At 48.1% G+C, this 12,643-nt stretch overlaps 1 protein-coding gene and 1 long non-coding RNA gene across 2 annotated transcripts in view; one reads left to right on the top strand and one right to left on the bottom strand.

The window, feature by feature from the left end:
- LRRC8D (leucine rich repeat containing 8 VRAC subunit D) overlaps positions 1-12,643 on the bottom strand; it is a 439,662-nt gene that overhangs the window by 43,581 nt on the left and 383,438 nt on the right. The gene's annotated exons all lie outside the window — the stretch shown is intronic.
- The window catches only part of LOC147747493 (uncharacterized), a 106,687-nt gene continuing 98,652 nt past the window's right edge, over positions 4,609-12,643 (top strand). Inside the window, exon 1 of the long non-coding RNA XR_015308298.1 lies at positions 4,609-4,688. This is a non-coding gene — a long non-coding RNA (uncharacterized LOC147747493). The remainder of the gene's footprint in view (positions 4,689-12,643) is intronic.

The following is a 12,643-nucleotide window of genomic DNA, read 5'->3' on the forward strand; positions in this document are numbered from 1 at the left end:
GTCTTCAGTGCTAGATGTCAAGTTGAAGATTTTCGAGAAATAATTCACCCACGTGTCCTCATCAATAGCCACGTCGATTTTTGGGCCGTTGGAATCGGTTAGGAATGGGGTTTTAACTATTTTCCAGAATGCCTGGCTGTCTTTCGTGAGTGCACTCCGGTGCAAAGCATTCCACAAGGATTGTTTAAGCTCTTTTTTCCTTGTTTTTCTGATGGAGTTATACTCCCGTCGAAGTGATTGGATATTTAACTTGTCTCTGTTTGGTTTTCCGAGAGCTTTCCTCAGATTAGTATGCGCTTTGGTACAGTCTCGGTTAAACCATCCTGCGGAACTATTTAGGTTAGATGTTTTAGTTAAAAAGTTTTTAATTTGTTCTATTATAATGTTGAAGTTTTCCAATATTTGTTTTGGTTCCGCACAGGGATCGAGACAGATCATTATATTATCATATGCAGATGTTATTAATTGCTTTGTCAAGATGTTAGGGTCCACTTTTTCCCATCTTATGGTAAATCCGTTCCTTTTGCCCAATTCAAGCCGATTCTGGGTTAGTGTGGATGCCACGGTTGTCATCAGTGTTATTGGTTGGTTTATTTCTAGGTTTGGGCTTATGGCGGAATGGTCGCTGAGGTTGTTTTCCAACATTTTGAAATTGTTAGTTTGGGCTTTCAAAGCTTCTGTGCCTATTACATAGTCCACGGTAGTCTTATGGCCCCTTCCTCTGTACGTTGGTTCCAGTGTGTTATTTGGTTGATGGATAGGATTTAAAATTTGTAAATCCAAATCAGACAGTATTTTATTCATGGCTGTCCCTGCTCCTGAGTGGATAAAGTGGACTAAGGGGTTGTCGTGCTCGTCCACCAGACCACAGGTATCGTTGTTGGGGCAAGGATGTAGGTTAAAATCTCCTCCCCATAATATGTGGGCATTTTCCGTTTTCTGTTTAGAGTGACAGTGTTCGGTTATTTTTTCCTGAATTATAGAAAGAATACGCAAAAAATTTTCGTCCTCCAAATTATTGTATATGTTGATTATAGAAATAGAGAGTTTTTTCCCCAGCATGACAGTGAGGATCTGGAAGTTCGATAGTAAGTCTACCTTGAGAATCTTCATATCTGGGATTGTATTTGCCAGGTAGATTACCAGACCCCCTTTTGGTCTGCCTGAAATGCTGGGAAGGGCGGGGGATGTAAAAGTCCTGTACCCTACAAGGTGGAGGGACGCCGTTGCCCAGGTTTCTTGTAGGCAAATGATTTGAGTGTCCTTTAGGAAGCCAGCGGCCGTACCATCCTCGATCTTGTTTCGGAGGCCGGCCACGTTCCAGAAGATCACAGAAAGCCGGGTGGACATATTTTCTGAAGGTGTGTTTTCCATTTGTGGGGGGACTGTGATAAGGACGGGGGAGGTCACAGTTGTTTGTAGGGGCTCCGGGGGTATAATTGTTGGTCAATCGACCATTTCCAGGCCGCTAAACCTGTTCGAGGTTGGTATGCCCATCCAATTTTGTCCGTAGATGTTATCTCTGTAACTGGGTCCATAAGGTTGGTAGGGTGGTCTCTCCCATTGTTCCCAGTTTCTGAATCTATTTTGTGGGCCGATGAGCTGCCATGGGGCCTCTCTCTGCTGATGGTTCTGATTTACTGGCCACCAGGAGTTATTCGGGTCATTAAGTTGTGGTGGTAGTTTGGGACCAGTAAAGTCTAGCTCCCATGGCTGTGGGATTGGTTTCCGCCAGATGTTATCATTATCACGTAGGTAGTTGTTATTGTTAAACCTTTTTGGATAAAAATACGACAGAGATCTTGTTGCAATCCCTCCTGAGGAGTTATTGTATTCCCAGGAGCAGATATAATCGGCTATGCTGGGGTCCTCAAACGTGATAACTATGCAATCCCCCCGGATGGTTTTTTTCCTGTGACCTACCCACGAGGTACGGGATACTGATGCTATTTTGCTTTTCCAGGGTGGCGGGACGGGGCGATTTGTATTCAACCAATACTGGACTTTGTTCTTTAACAACCAGTTAGGTTCTGTCCCCTCACCTGTAAGTTCGGGGACCCCCGTCATAACTACCACAAATGGGGATGCCTCAGGGGGCAAGTTTAAAATAGGTCTGTGGTCAGTAATCCCCCCCTGTTGACCTTTTGTTTTTGGAGCATTTGCATTTGTTGTAGCGGGAGTTTTAGGAACAGTTGTATTTATTGTTGGGGTATTTACTGTTGGTGTCGGGTGGGAATTGGTTTGTGAGGGAATGGTCAGAGGCTTTGGGATTGTTTTTTGTGCAGTGGGAGGGTTTGTTACTGTGGGAACTTTTACTGCAATTTGTTTTTTGGTCTGTGGTGGAGGTAAAGTTGCGGGTTTCTTATGTACGGGAAGTGTGGTCATGGGATTTGGGGCTGGTTTAGGCTAGGGTTGTGGGAGTATAGGTTTGAGGGAGCCAGAGATTTTTATTAGTTGGCTCTCAATATTGCTGAGTCTGGTTTCTAAAGGGCAAATGTAGGAATTTAGGAGGGAGGCTATCTCCTTAATTAGCCTCGCTGATTCCCTATCTCTGCCTGATTGGTGTGGTATAAGAGGTTCTGGTATTAAGGAGTCATGAAAATCTTGTGGTACATGATGGATTGTTACAATATTATTGTTTGGGGGAACCGTGGGGTGGGATAAAGTTGCCGGGTTTGTGTCACCGACCAAAACTATGTGTTCGGACGGTTTGAGATTTTCAGTGTGCTCTGGAGTTTTCCTAGTTTTCCTTTTCTTTATGGCGCCCTCCCGCTTCCCTCTCTTTTGCCTTATTTCTTCTGGGGTTGGGTCAGGGAAGATGTCAGGGGTTTTCTCTAGGTCGCTCTCTGTAAAAGTTATGGATAGTTGAGAAGCTGAAAGGTTTACATTATTTAGAAGGCTGAGTCTATTTGCAGTCGCCGAGGTTTGGTTTGGCGCTGACTGTAGTTCTGGGGTTCTTGCGGTTGCTAGTAGCCCCATTGAGGAGCGGCGTGCTATTGCAAGTTCGGATGAAACTCTTCCCTCCATTAGACTTATGCTTTAGTCTATGAAGGAATTTGCTTTAGCTAGAAAGTCATCCATTGGACCTAACAGTTTTCCTCCTATCCCGTTCTTTTTAGATTTTTTCTGCTTGCTAGATCTCGTATTCATTTTTCCGTGATGTGTTGATAGGAGATCTTTCTAAGCTGTCTAACAGGGTTATTGTAGAGGTCAAAGAGATGATGGTTATCTGTGTCGGGATGTCCAGTGTGTAGTGCTTAGGGATATGGGCCGGACCGGACTCTCACGATCTCGAACGGCCTCAAACGGCCCGCTCTTTGCCCGGTCTTCGCCCCGGCCTGCGTCCCGCGTGTGCCCGCGTTGCGGGATGGGCCCCTCTTCCTTTACGCTAGAAGGCTGGGGGCGTGGCCGCCGGGGGAAGAGGCAGCAGCTGTGGTGAGCTAAGGCTGCTGGTACTCGCAGTCCCCCGGTAGGCTTGCCGCTCTCTTGACCTCCGCTGTACTCAACCTGGGAGCAAAGATGGCTTACCACCGACTGTGGGCGCTCACACCAGGGAGAACGGAGGCAGGCAGGTGATGAGCGGCACCCGCGAAGCGGGTGTCGCGAAAGGTCAGCGTTGTATGCAGGCAGCAGGTTGTCCTTGCAATGGGAGTCAGATTATGGCCAGGAACACACCACTCTGTGTGCGCAGCTCAGCGCTTCAAGAGGCCAAAGGCTGGGGGCGTGGCCGCCGGGGGAAGAGGCAGCAGCTGTGGTGAGCTAAGGCTGCTGGTACTCGCAGTCCCCCGGTAGGCTTGCCGCTCTCTTGACCTCCGCTGTACTCAACCTGGGAGCGAAGATGGCTTACCACCGACTGTGGGCGCTCACACCAGGGAGAACGGAGGCAGGCAGGTGATGAGCGGCACCCGCGAAGCGGGTGTCGCGAAAGGTCAGCGTTGTATGCAGGCAGCAGGTTGTCCTTGCAATGGGAGTCAGATTATGGCCAGGAACACACCAACTCGTTGACATTTACAGTTTCTGAGAAGCCAGTCATTGAAGGGATAATTCATGGCACCATCATGATACCAGTGACGATTTTCCAATTTCAGTATTGTCTACAGCACATGCCAGCAGGCCTGATATAGACAACTAGCAGAGTTCCGGGTAAAACAAGCGGCGGTTGCGGGATGTGGCGTGCCGTCGGTCAAAAGTCGAATCAAAATATTAATTAATTTTTCAGTTTATTGTATATTTGTATAACCTTACTCCCTTCCCATAGGTGAGTGAGACCGATTAGCAACGTAAACATAAGAATGAAGATGTACAAGTAAATGCAAATTTGAGATCGAAAGTGATCCACACATTAAACATTGGTTGCAAATAGTTTAAACCAGGGACCAATCATGGTAGATAGGCGCGGGCAATCATTTACCGTAAGTAGACTAAACAGTTTATGGACTGTTTTTCTCCAAACAAGTTAAAAACTGTTGTCACTTTGGGGTTTTAAAACTCTGGTGCTATAGATGCACGCTTTATTTCAAGCAAATCGCACCTACTCAAAGATGGCGCCCGCGCATAACTCCCCACCCATGACACGTGATTGGACTTAGCCACTGTTTCAAAAGATGGCCCCGGTTTACAACGCCGGAGACCACGACACAATATGGGAATAACCTCGGACGGCGCTACTGTGACTTGATGAAATACTTGTAAGTACAAATAAAAAACGGAGAGTTCAATTATATAACTCAAGTATTATGAAGTTATCGATACATTAAGACTAGAAAGTGGTATTTTGCAAAATTACGCGTCGTCAGGAATCAAGGGCATATAATCACAGCCTTTCTGCTTGCTTTGGGTGATGCGTTGTTAAATGACTTTAACCCCTTCCAGGCTCATGACGAGCTGGGCTCGTCATGGTGTAGGCTCCTCGCACACTGATGACGAGCCCAGCTCGTCATGAAGCATGGGATTTAGTAAATCCCAGCATAGAAGGAGAATTCCACTAGCGCGGATGTGGTTAAGGTAGCATTTCCATTGCCTTTTGCAAAACGTTACTGTCCTCCTCAAATGCCTGCTGATTCATTAGTGACGACGGTCTGAACCTGGTGTTAGTCGAGCTCTCTGTAAAACGATAATAAAGAGCATAGAGTTGGGGTGGATCACGCTTCCCCCTTTGGACCCTATTAATCTTTAATGCAAGGTATTATCCTTACGTGAATAACTGCTTGATAAGCTCCCCTGAATTCTTGCGTTTTTGTTCTTATTTCCCTACTCACTTCCTAGATACACATCGGTGCAAGAAATATTGTAAAGGGATGGGGTACGCCTCGTCAGAGATTACATATCTCTCTATGTTACACAGCTACAAGATATTAGAAGGTATCTACAAATCAAATCATGTATAAACTAATCTGTTATGTCTTCTGAGAAAAAAATGAAAAGTGCCTACAGTTCTTGTTATAAATACGTTGAAAATACGTTGGATGATTTAATTGGCACCTGTCCTGGTCACCAAAAGAACAGCATGATAAGATTGCACCTTGCATGTTAGGAACACCTTGCTTAATGCCAATTTGTTTCCAGACTAGATCTAATACAATATATAATAAAACTCGGAGTGCATTAAGTACTAAACATATTAACATCTATTAATTGTAAGACCCTCTTCAATTCGTTCTTCTGTGTTCTTCTCCGTCTTCCCCTCTTCTCCCCCTTCTTCCTTACTAACTTTCCTCCTTAAGTCCTTTTGCTCTAACCCTCTATTTACTACTTCACAATTGAACAAGCACCTTCGCTGCACAGGTGTAGAGGCAGATGAAATCAGCTCGGGTACTCTTTTGGTTCACTTTTGCACCTTATCTTGGGATCTTTGAATGAAGTCTTCACTTTAGATATAATACTATATCTAATCCTAACTTATTAATATTCTTTCAGCCTAGAAAAAGCCCTGGTCGACTCGATCCAACGGGCGAAACACGTGTCGGCTGACATCCTTAGTTCAATACGATTCTGAATCATTTGAATCTTGTCAAGAAGTTCTTTTGGAAATAAATATACAAAGCTGTTTTCAAAAAGAGAATCTGGAATTTTTTCCTTCTACCCACTTCTCTCAAACACAATGGAGGAGTACTAACTCACAAAACTGTCTTGCATGAACTTCTTTTGAGGACTAAGAGGTCCTCGGCTTCGAGTAAACCCTCCTCCGCAACTAACTTATGCTTACAACTGGGCAATGCTATCCAGCACTGGGATCGTAGGACTTCCCCAATTTCACAACCACATCCCTCTTGGACACTTCCACAACATAGGACTTCGCTAAATTGTGACAGAGCCCACGCACTAAGCAGGACACACCCTTGACCCCATCTTCACCACAGGAAACTCCATCACTTTTAGCCACACTTCAGAACTCCCGTGGACAGACCATTGCAGCATCCATTTTACCTTCAGAATACCCAACATCCACAGAACCCAGCACCCGCTCTCACGCAGAAATTGGACTAAACTTACAGACGACTAGTTCACCACTTCACTCGGCAAATCCACCCCAACCATCGCAGACATAGACCCCAACACCGCAGCCCGAACCTTGCACAGATGGATCTTCGACTGCGCCAACACCATAGCCCCCCTCAAGAAGTACAACAACACACATGCCAGGAAAGCCAGCTGGTTCACCACCGAACTCTGAGAGTACAGATGCACATGCCGCCACCTCGAAAAGGCCTGGTGGAACTCCAAATCTACAGAAGCCCACAACAACTTCAGAGCCGCCACCAATGCCCACCACCAACTCATCAGAAATACAAGAAAAAAAAAGTGATCAAAGACAGAATCTCCACGTACGCACACAACAGCAAAGAACTCTTCAGCATCATCAAGGAGTTCGTCCAACCCATCAGAAAGTCTACAGACATCCCTCTGTCACAAGACCTCTGCGACAAACTCAGCACCTTCTTCTAACACAAAATCAAGAACATTTATGACAATTTCGGCGAAGACAGCCAACACACAGAACCCTCACCAACCACCCCGACACCTTGAAGCCAACGATCGACAGCTGTACAGCCCTCACCACTGAAGACGATGGAATCAATCCACTCCGGGGGCCCCCATGGATCCCTGCCCCACCAAATTTTCAACAGAGCCACTGACACCATTGCCCCCATGCTTAGCGACACCATCAACCACTCCCTCGCAAACGCCTCCTTCCCCTAAAACTGGAAGCACACTGAGATCAGCCCCCTCCTGAAGAAACCCTCAGTGGACCCCACCGACCTCAAAAACTACAGAACCATCTCCCTGCTCCCGTTCCCAGCAAAAGTCATCGAGAAAGCCATCAAAAGCCAACTCGCCACCTTCATCAAAGAGCACAACATCCTTGACTCCTACCAATCTGGCTTCAAAAAGAACCACAGCATGCAAACCGCCCTCCTCGCCGAAACAGATGACATTGCTCCCTCCTGGACAGAGGAGAGATAGTAGCCCTCATCCTCCATGACCTTTCAGCGGCCTTTGACACAGCCTCTCACCGCATCCTAACACGCAGACTTCACGACAGAGGGATCCGTGGCAAGGCCCTCAGTTGGATTCGCTCAATCCACTTTGACAGAAACCTGTGGGTCAGATTCCCTCCCTTCCTCTCAGACCCCACACTGACCCCCTGCGGAGTCCCCCAAAGATCCTCCCTCAGCCCCACGTTGTTCAACATCTATATGGCTCCGCTCGCCCCATCGTCAGAACCCACAGACTCAACATTGTTTCATATGCAGACGACACCCAATTCATCCTCTCCCTATCCAACAAACCCAACGCAGCCAAACGCAACTTTCAAGAAGGCATGGTGCAGTCGCTAAATGGATGAAGAGCAGCTGCCTACAACTCAACACGGACAAAGTAGAAGTACTCATCATGGGCCCACACCCCGATGCCTGGAACGACACCTGGTGGCACCCCGCCCTCGGAAGCCCACCCACCCCCAACGACCGCGCACGCAACCTCAGAATTATCCTGGAGTCCAAACTCAAAATGGACCGCCAGATCAACTATGTCACATCTTCCACACTCTCCGCCTCCTACGCAAGAGCTTCAAATGGATCCCCTTCAAACAGAAAAAGACCGTCACACACGCCCTCGTCACCAGCAGACTTGACAACGGTAGAATCAACAAAAACTTCACCCACAAACTTCAAAACATCAAGAATGCCACCGCCAGACTAATCCTAAACCTGCCACGACACTGCCACATCGCCCAGCACCTGCGCACACTCCACTGGCTCCCCATCGAGGCAAGATTCACCATCAAGATTCTCACCCATGCATACAAAGACTTCCACAGTACCGGACCAGCATACCTGAATAGCCAACTCACATTCCGCGCACCCTAAAGGACCCTACAATCTTCCCAGCTCTCCTACGCCGTGGTCCCTCGCACCAGGAAGCCCAGATCAGGAGGCCGCTCCTTTTTCTTCCTTGCGGCCAGAGCCTGGAACTCCTTCCCACTCCACCTCAGACAGACGGCATCACTCCCCAACTTTTTGAGGTACCTCAAAACATGGCTCTTCGATAGAGCTCCTCCTTGATGGATGGGAGCTTGCGCCTCCCACCCCCCACCAGCACCTTGAGACCCTTACGGGTGAGTAGTCTCGCTTAACAAACCCATGATTCATTGACCTACGGAGGTAAGGTTTCAATACCGCTCAGAGGTGTGATGGAAGTCGCAGTGTCAAGCTCGGAAAACTCTGTAAAGACCAAGTTCTATGAGACCGATGGGAAGAAGGGAACATTGTTAGGATGCCACACCATGGAAGACCTAGAGTTTCATCTCCGGCCCCTGATGTAAAAAGAGCTGCAGGACCTTGAGGACTTGGGGGTCTTTGAGGAGGTGTCAGGACCCACCCGTGGGTGTCCCTGCTGGTAGTCGCACAGTAGCTGAAACGACCTGGCGCCATTCAACTATGCGTTGATATGAGACTACCCAATCAGGCCACTCGGAGGGAGAGATACGTGAACCCCAACTATGGACAATTGTGGCTGACCTCAATGGGATACATTGGTTCTCCAAACTGGATTTAAATTTGAGTATTATCAGTTGGAGTTGACGCCAGCAAGCCGCCACATAGCCACGTTCTCCACACACGTTGGCCTCCGAAGGTACACCTGGCTCAGCTTTGGTGTGTCCTCCGCCGCAGGAGTGTTTCAAAATGCCATCATGGAAGCCCTCACAGGCCTGGCCGGAGTGATAAGTTTGAGTGATGACATCTTAATATACTCAGAGCTTAGAGGAACAACACATCTGGCTGAGAGCGACCTTACAGAGACTGGCAGATTGCGTACTTACCTTACTTAAAAAGAAATGTGCTTCCTACCATGGATCAATAGACTTTTTCAGATATGTCTTTTTGAGATACGGACTCCGCGTTGATCCACGCAAAGTTGAGGCCAGTTCTGCAGAATCCTACAGAAATCAGGAGGAGCTTTCTCTGGCGGAAACATGCTATGCACAAATAGAGCGTGAGGCCTTAGCTATAAGGTGGGCATGCCAACACTTCTACTTGTACCTCTGTGATCCTCCATTCCAAGGGATAACAGACCACAAACCCCTACTTCCGTTGTTTAACGGATCATCACGCCTAGCACCCTCAAGAATTCCAACTACTCTACAGACTAGGGCTCACAACCCCGCTAACTTCTTGTCCAGGCACCCCACTCGAAAAGGTGGCAAAACAACGCCAGACGATGCAGACAACACAGAGGCGTTTGTTAACATGGTCGAGGCCAATTCCTGCCCCTTAGTTGTGACAAAGGAAGATCTTCGAGATACCACCAATGTGGATGACACCCTGGAAAGGGTAAAGTAGGCCTTGGAGAAGGGGCAGTGGCATCGGTTCCTCGACAGAACCACCCTGCTCACAGTGGTAGAACAGAATTCCCGACACCAACTCTGGAGAGTATGGCACAAAGTAAGTGTCAGCGTGTCGGAACTGGTACTATGAAGGAAAGAACTGTCATCCCAAATATGCCTGTGCCAGCGCATGGTCATGCTCGCCCATCAAGGCCATCAAGGGGCTGCCAAGACAAAGGCAAGGTTGTGCACAAAGGTGTGGTTCCTCGACATGGACGAAATGGCGGATGAAGAGGTCAAGCACTGTCATCGGAGCACCATCACAGGGGTTGACCTCACTCCGGCGCCGGTACTGACGGAAGAACCCTGCCTCACACCCTGGATGAAGATTAGTATCGACTTCAGGAGCTTCCCGAATGGGTGGCACACCATCGTGAACCGGGACTCTTTTTCAAAATTCCCGTTGGTCGAGCTTGTACCATCCACGGCGTTCAGCCACGTCCAACTAGCCTTGGATAAGACATCTGCCATGTTTGGGTTCCAATAAGAAGTAAAATCCGACAATGTCCCCAACCCCCTTCCAGGGCCAGAACTTTCATGACTCCCTGGCGCGAAGAGTGGTCAGACATCACAGAATCACCCCTCAATGACTGTAGGCCAACAGCAAGGTGGAGCAATTCATGAGGACGCTCAACAGGGCCCTCAGGATCGGAGTGGATCAGTACCAAGACCCTGAAGTATGCCTGCATCAATTCTTACTTGAGTACCAGCAACCGCCCCACTTGACAACCGGATGTGCTCCAGCCTCGCTCCTGCTCAACCGGTAGCCAAGGGACCTGATCCCAGAAGACCCAGAATGGGTGCCGCCCTGCCTAGATGTCGAAAGGACCCACCATAAATGGCGGATGACCAGCAAGAAGGTGACAGAGAGCCGCAGAGCGCGAGTCCCGGCGCTGCGAATAGGATCCAAGGCAGTTCTCAAAGACCGGCACCCGGGCTGGAAGTATCGTATGCCATATGAGCCAGAGGTGTGGAATGTAACTTTAGTGGATGGCACCATGATCATGGCACAACAAGGCAGACACACCGTGGTGAGGAATGTGTCCTGGTGTAAAGAACTGACCGGCAATTTAACCCTCAAGGGCTTGTCTCGGGAGAAAGATGAAGAGCCCAAAGACATGCACGTGAGTCCAGTATCCCTAGAAGCAGTCAAGATGAACAAGTGTTGCAAGATTCCTCCGTGGGGATACATCATGTCGCTCTGGAGAGGAAAAGCACCAGAGCCAAAGATATCTGCTATGATCAAATCCCATGCCCAGCCAAAGACTCTATGTGTTGAACGATTTCCGCATCAGTAGGCATCATGCTGGTAACCACAGACATTGTTTCTCTCTGAGTTTTCTTTTCATGGTTTCTTTCCTTCTGGCTCTTTCTTTTCTTCTTTATTCTTTAAAATAAAGGAGGGATGTAGAGAGCCATCCGGCTACCCTACAACAATGTACCGTGTAAGCAGCCCTCATGACCGGGCTCGGTCCGAGGGTATTAATAAATGGGCCCAGATCGCACGTGACTTTCAGCCGAGACGAGCATCAGCAGTTTTGCGTGTGTCCTTGATGTGTGTTACGCTAGGCCGCAGACATACCTGCACCAGCACGCTACGGGTGTGAGTGAGCAGCAACACAAAGGAGGCAGGGCGGGAGTCAAAAGCACAGACGTGAGAGGAGGGAGAGACTGGTGACTCAATTAAGCAAGCAGTAAAGGGCGGGAGATTTGAAGGCCTGGGGAAATGCGATTGTATACATTGCCCATACCCCGGTGAACCTCTAGCAGACGTGTGCACACACACTCACCAAAGCTTCCAGACAGAATTTAATAGTGCAGGTACTTCTAAGAAGTGCTTGATGTAAATGTGAGCGTTGAAGTGAACGTGCTCCCACAGCCACAGTTTTCATGCAATGCACTTTAAAGAGCCAGCAAAAGTACAAAGTACAAAGGGAAGAGGCCATTCGAAAAACTGCCTCTTTCGGTCTTTGAATGCACAGCAAATGTAAAGAGAGAAGACATGATTGACAAGCGTTGTAGGCTCGACCTAAAAAAACCAAAAATGTGCAATGCAATAGGTCTTGCATTTACGCATGTTTAGGCTATTGTAAATGACAATGTGTATTATTTGTGTTTTGTTTTTTAAATAATAAATAAAAGGCATTGTCATTTAAAATGCTAATAGCTTAAACTCTTGTAAATGAATGAATGAATGTTGGATTTATAGAGCGGTGGTTACCCGGAAGCCTCCCAGCGCTGTACCACTGGGGAACCCGTCCTGGCTTTCCCTGTGAGATGGCCCCTTTACTGGGCATCCCAAGGTGCAGCCAGGCATCCCCGGCGGTGATGGGGCCGGAGTGGAGACTAAGCAAGCTATTGCCCAGTGTTGCAGCGTGGGACGAGGTTTATCGGCCCGCTGACATTGGTCCTGCGCCCGGCCGCGTCGGGAATTGAACCCTGGTCCCGAGCCGACCTCTGCCTCCGGGTCTGCCGCCTCTAACCGTTGAGCCACACTTCTCCAAATGCGAGGCCTATTGCATTGCAAATGGTTGTTTAAGTTTAAAACACAGCGTAGCGCCGCTACAAAGACACCTAGCTTGTGTCCTTGAAGCGGGCACCGAGCTCCGTCTTAAAATGAAAAAAATAAAATAAAGAAACCGAGCGCGGTGTACTTGAAGCAGCGCCAAGCTCTGTTTTAAAGTTAAAAAAAATAAACAACCAGAGTGCGGTGTCCCTGAAGGGGGCACCGCGCTCACTATGAAAGTAAATAAATAA

The sequence above is a fragment of the Lissotriton vulgaris genome, chromosome 1_1, assembly GCF_964263255.1.
Source record: "Lissotriton vulgaris chromosome 1_1, aLisVul1.2, whole genome shotgun sequence".
In the NCBI taxonomy this organism is placed as follows: Eukaryota; Metazoa; Chordata; class Amphibia; order Caudata; family Salamandridae; genus Lissotriton; species Lissotriton vulgaris.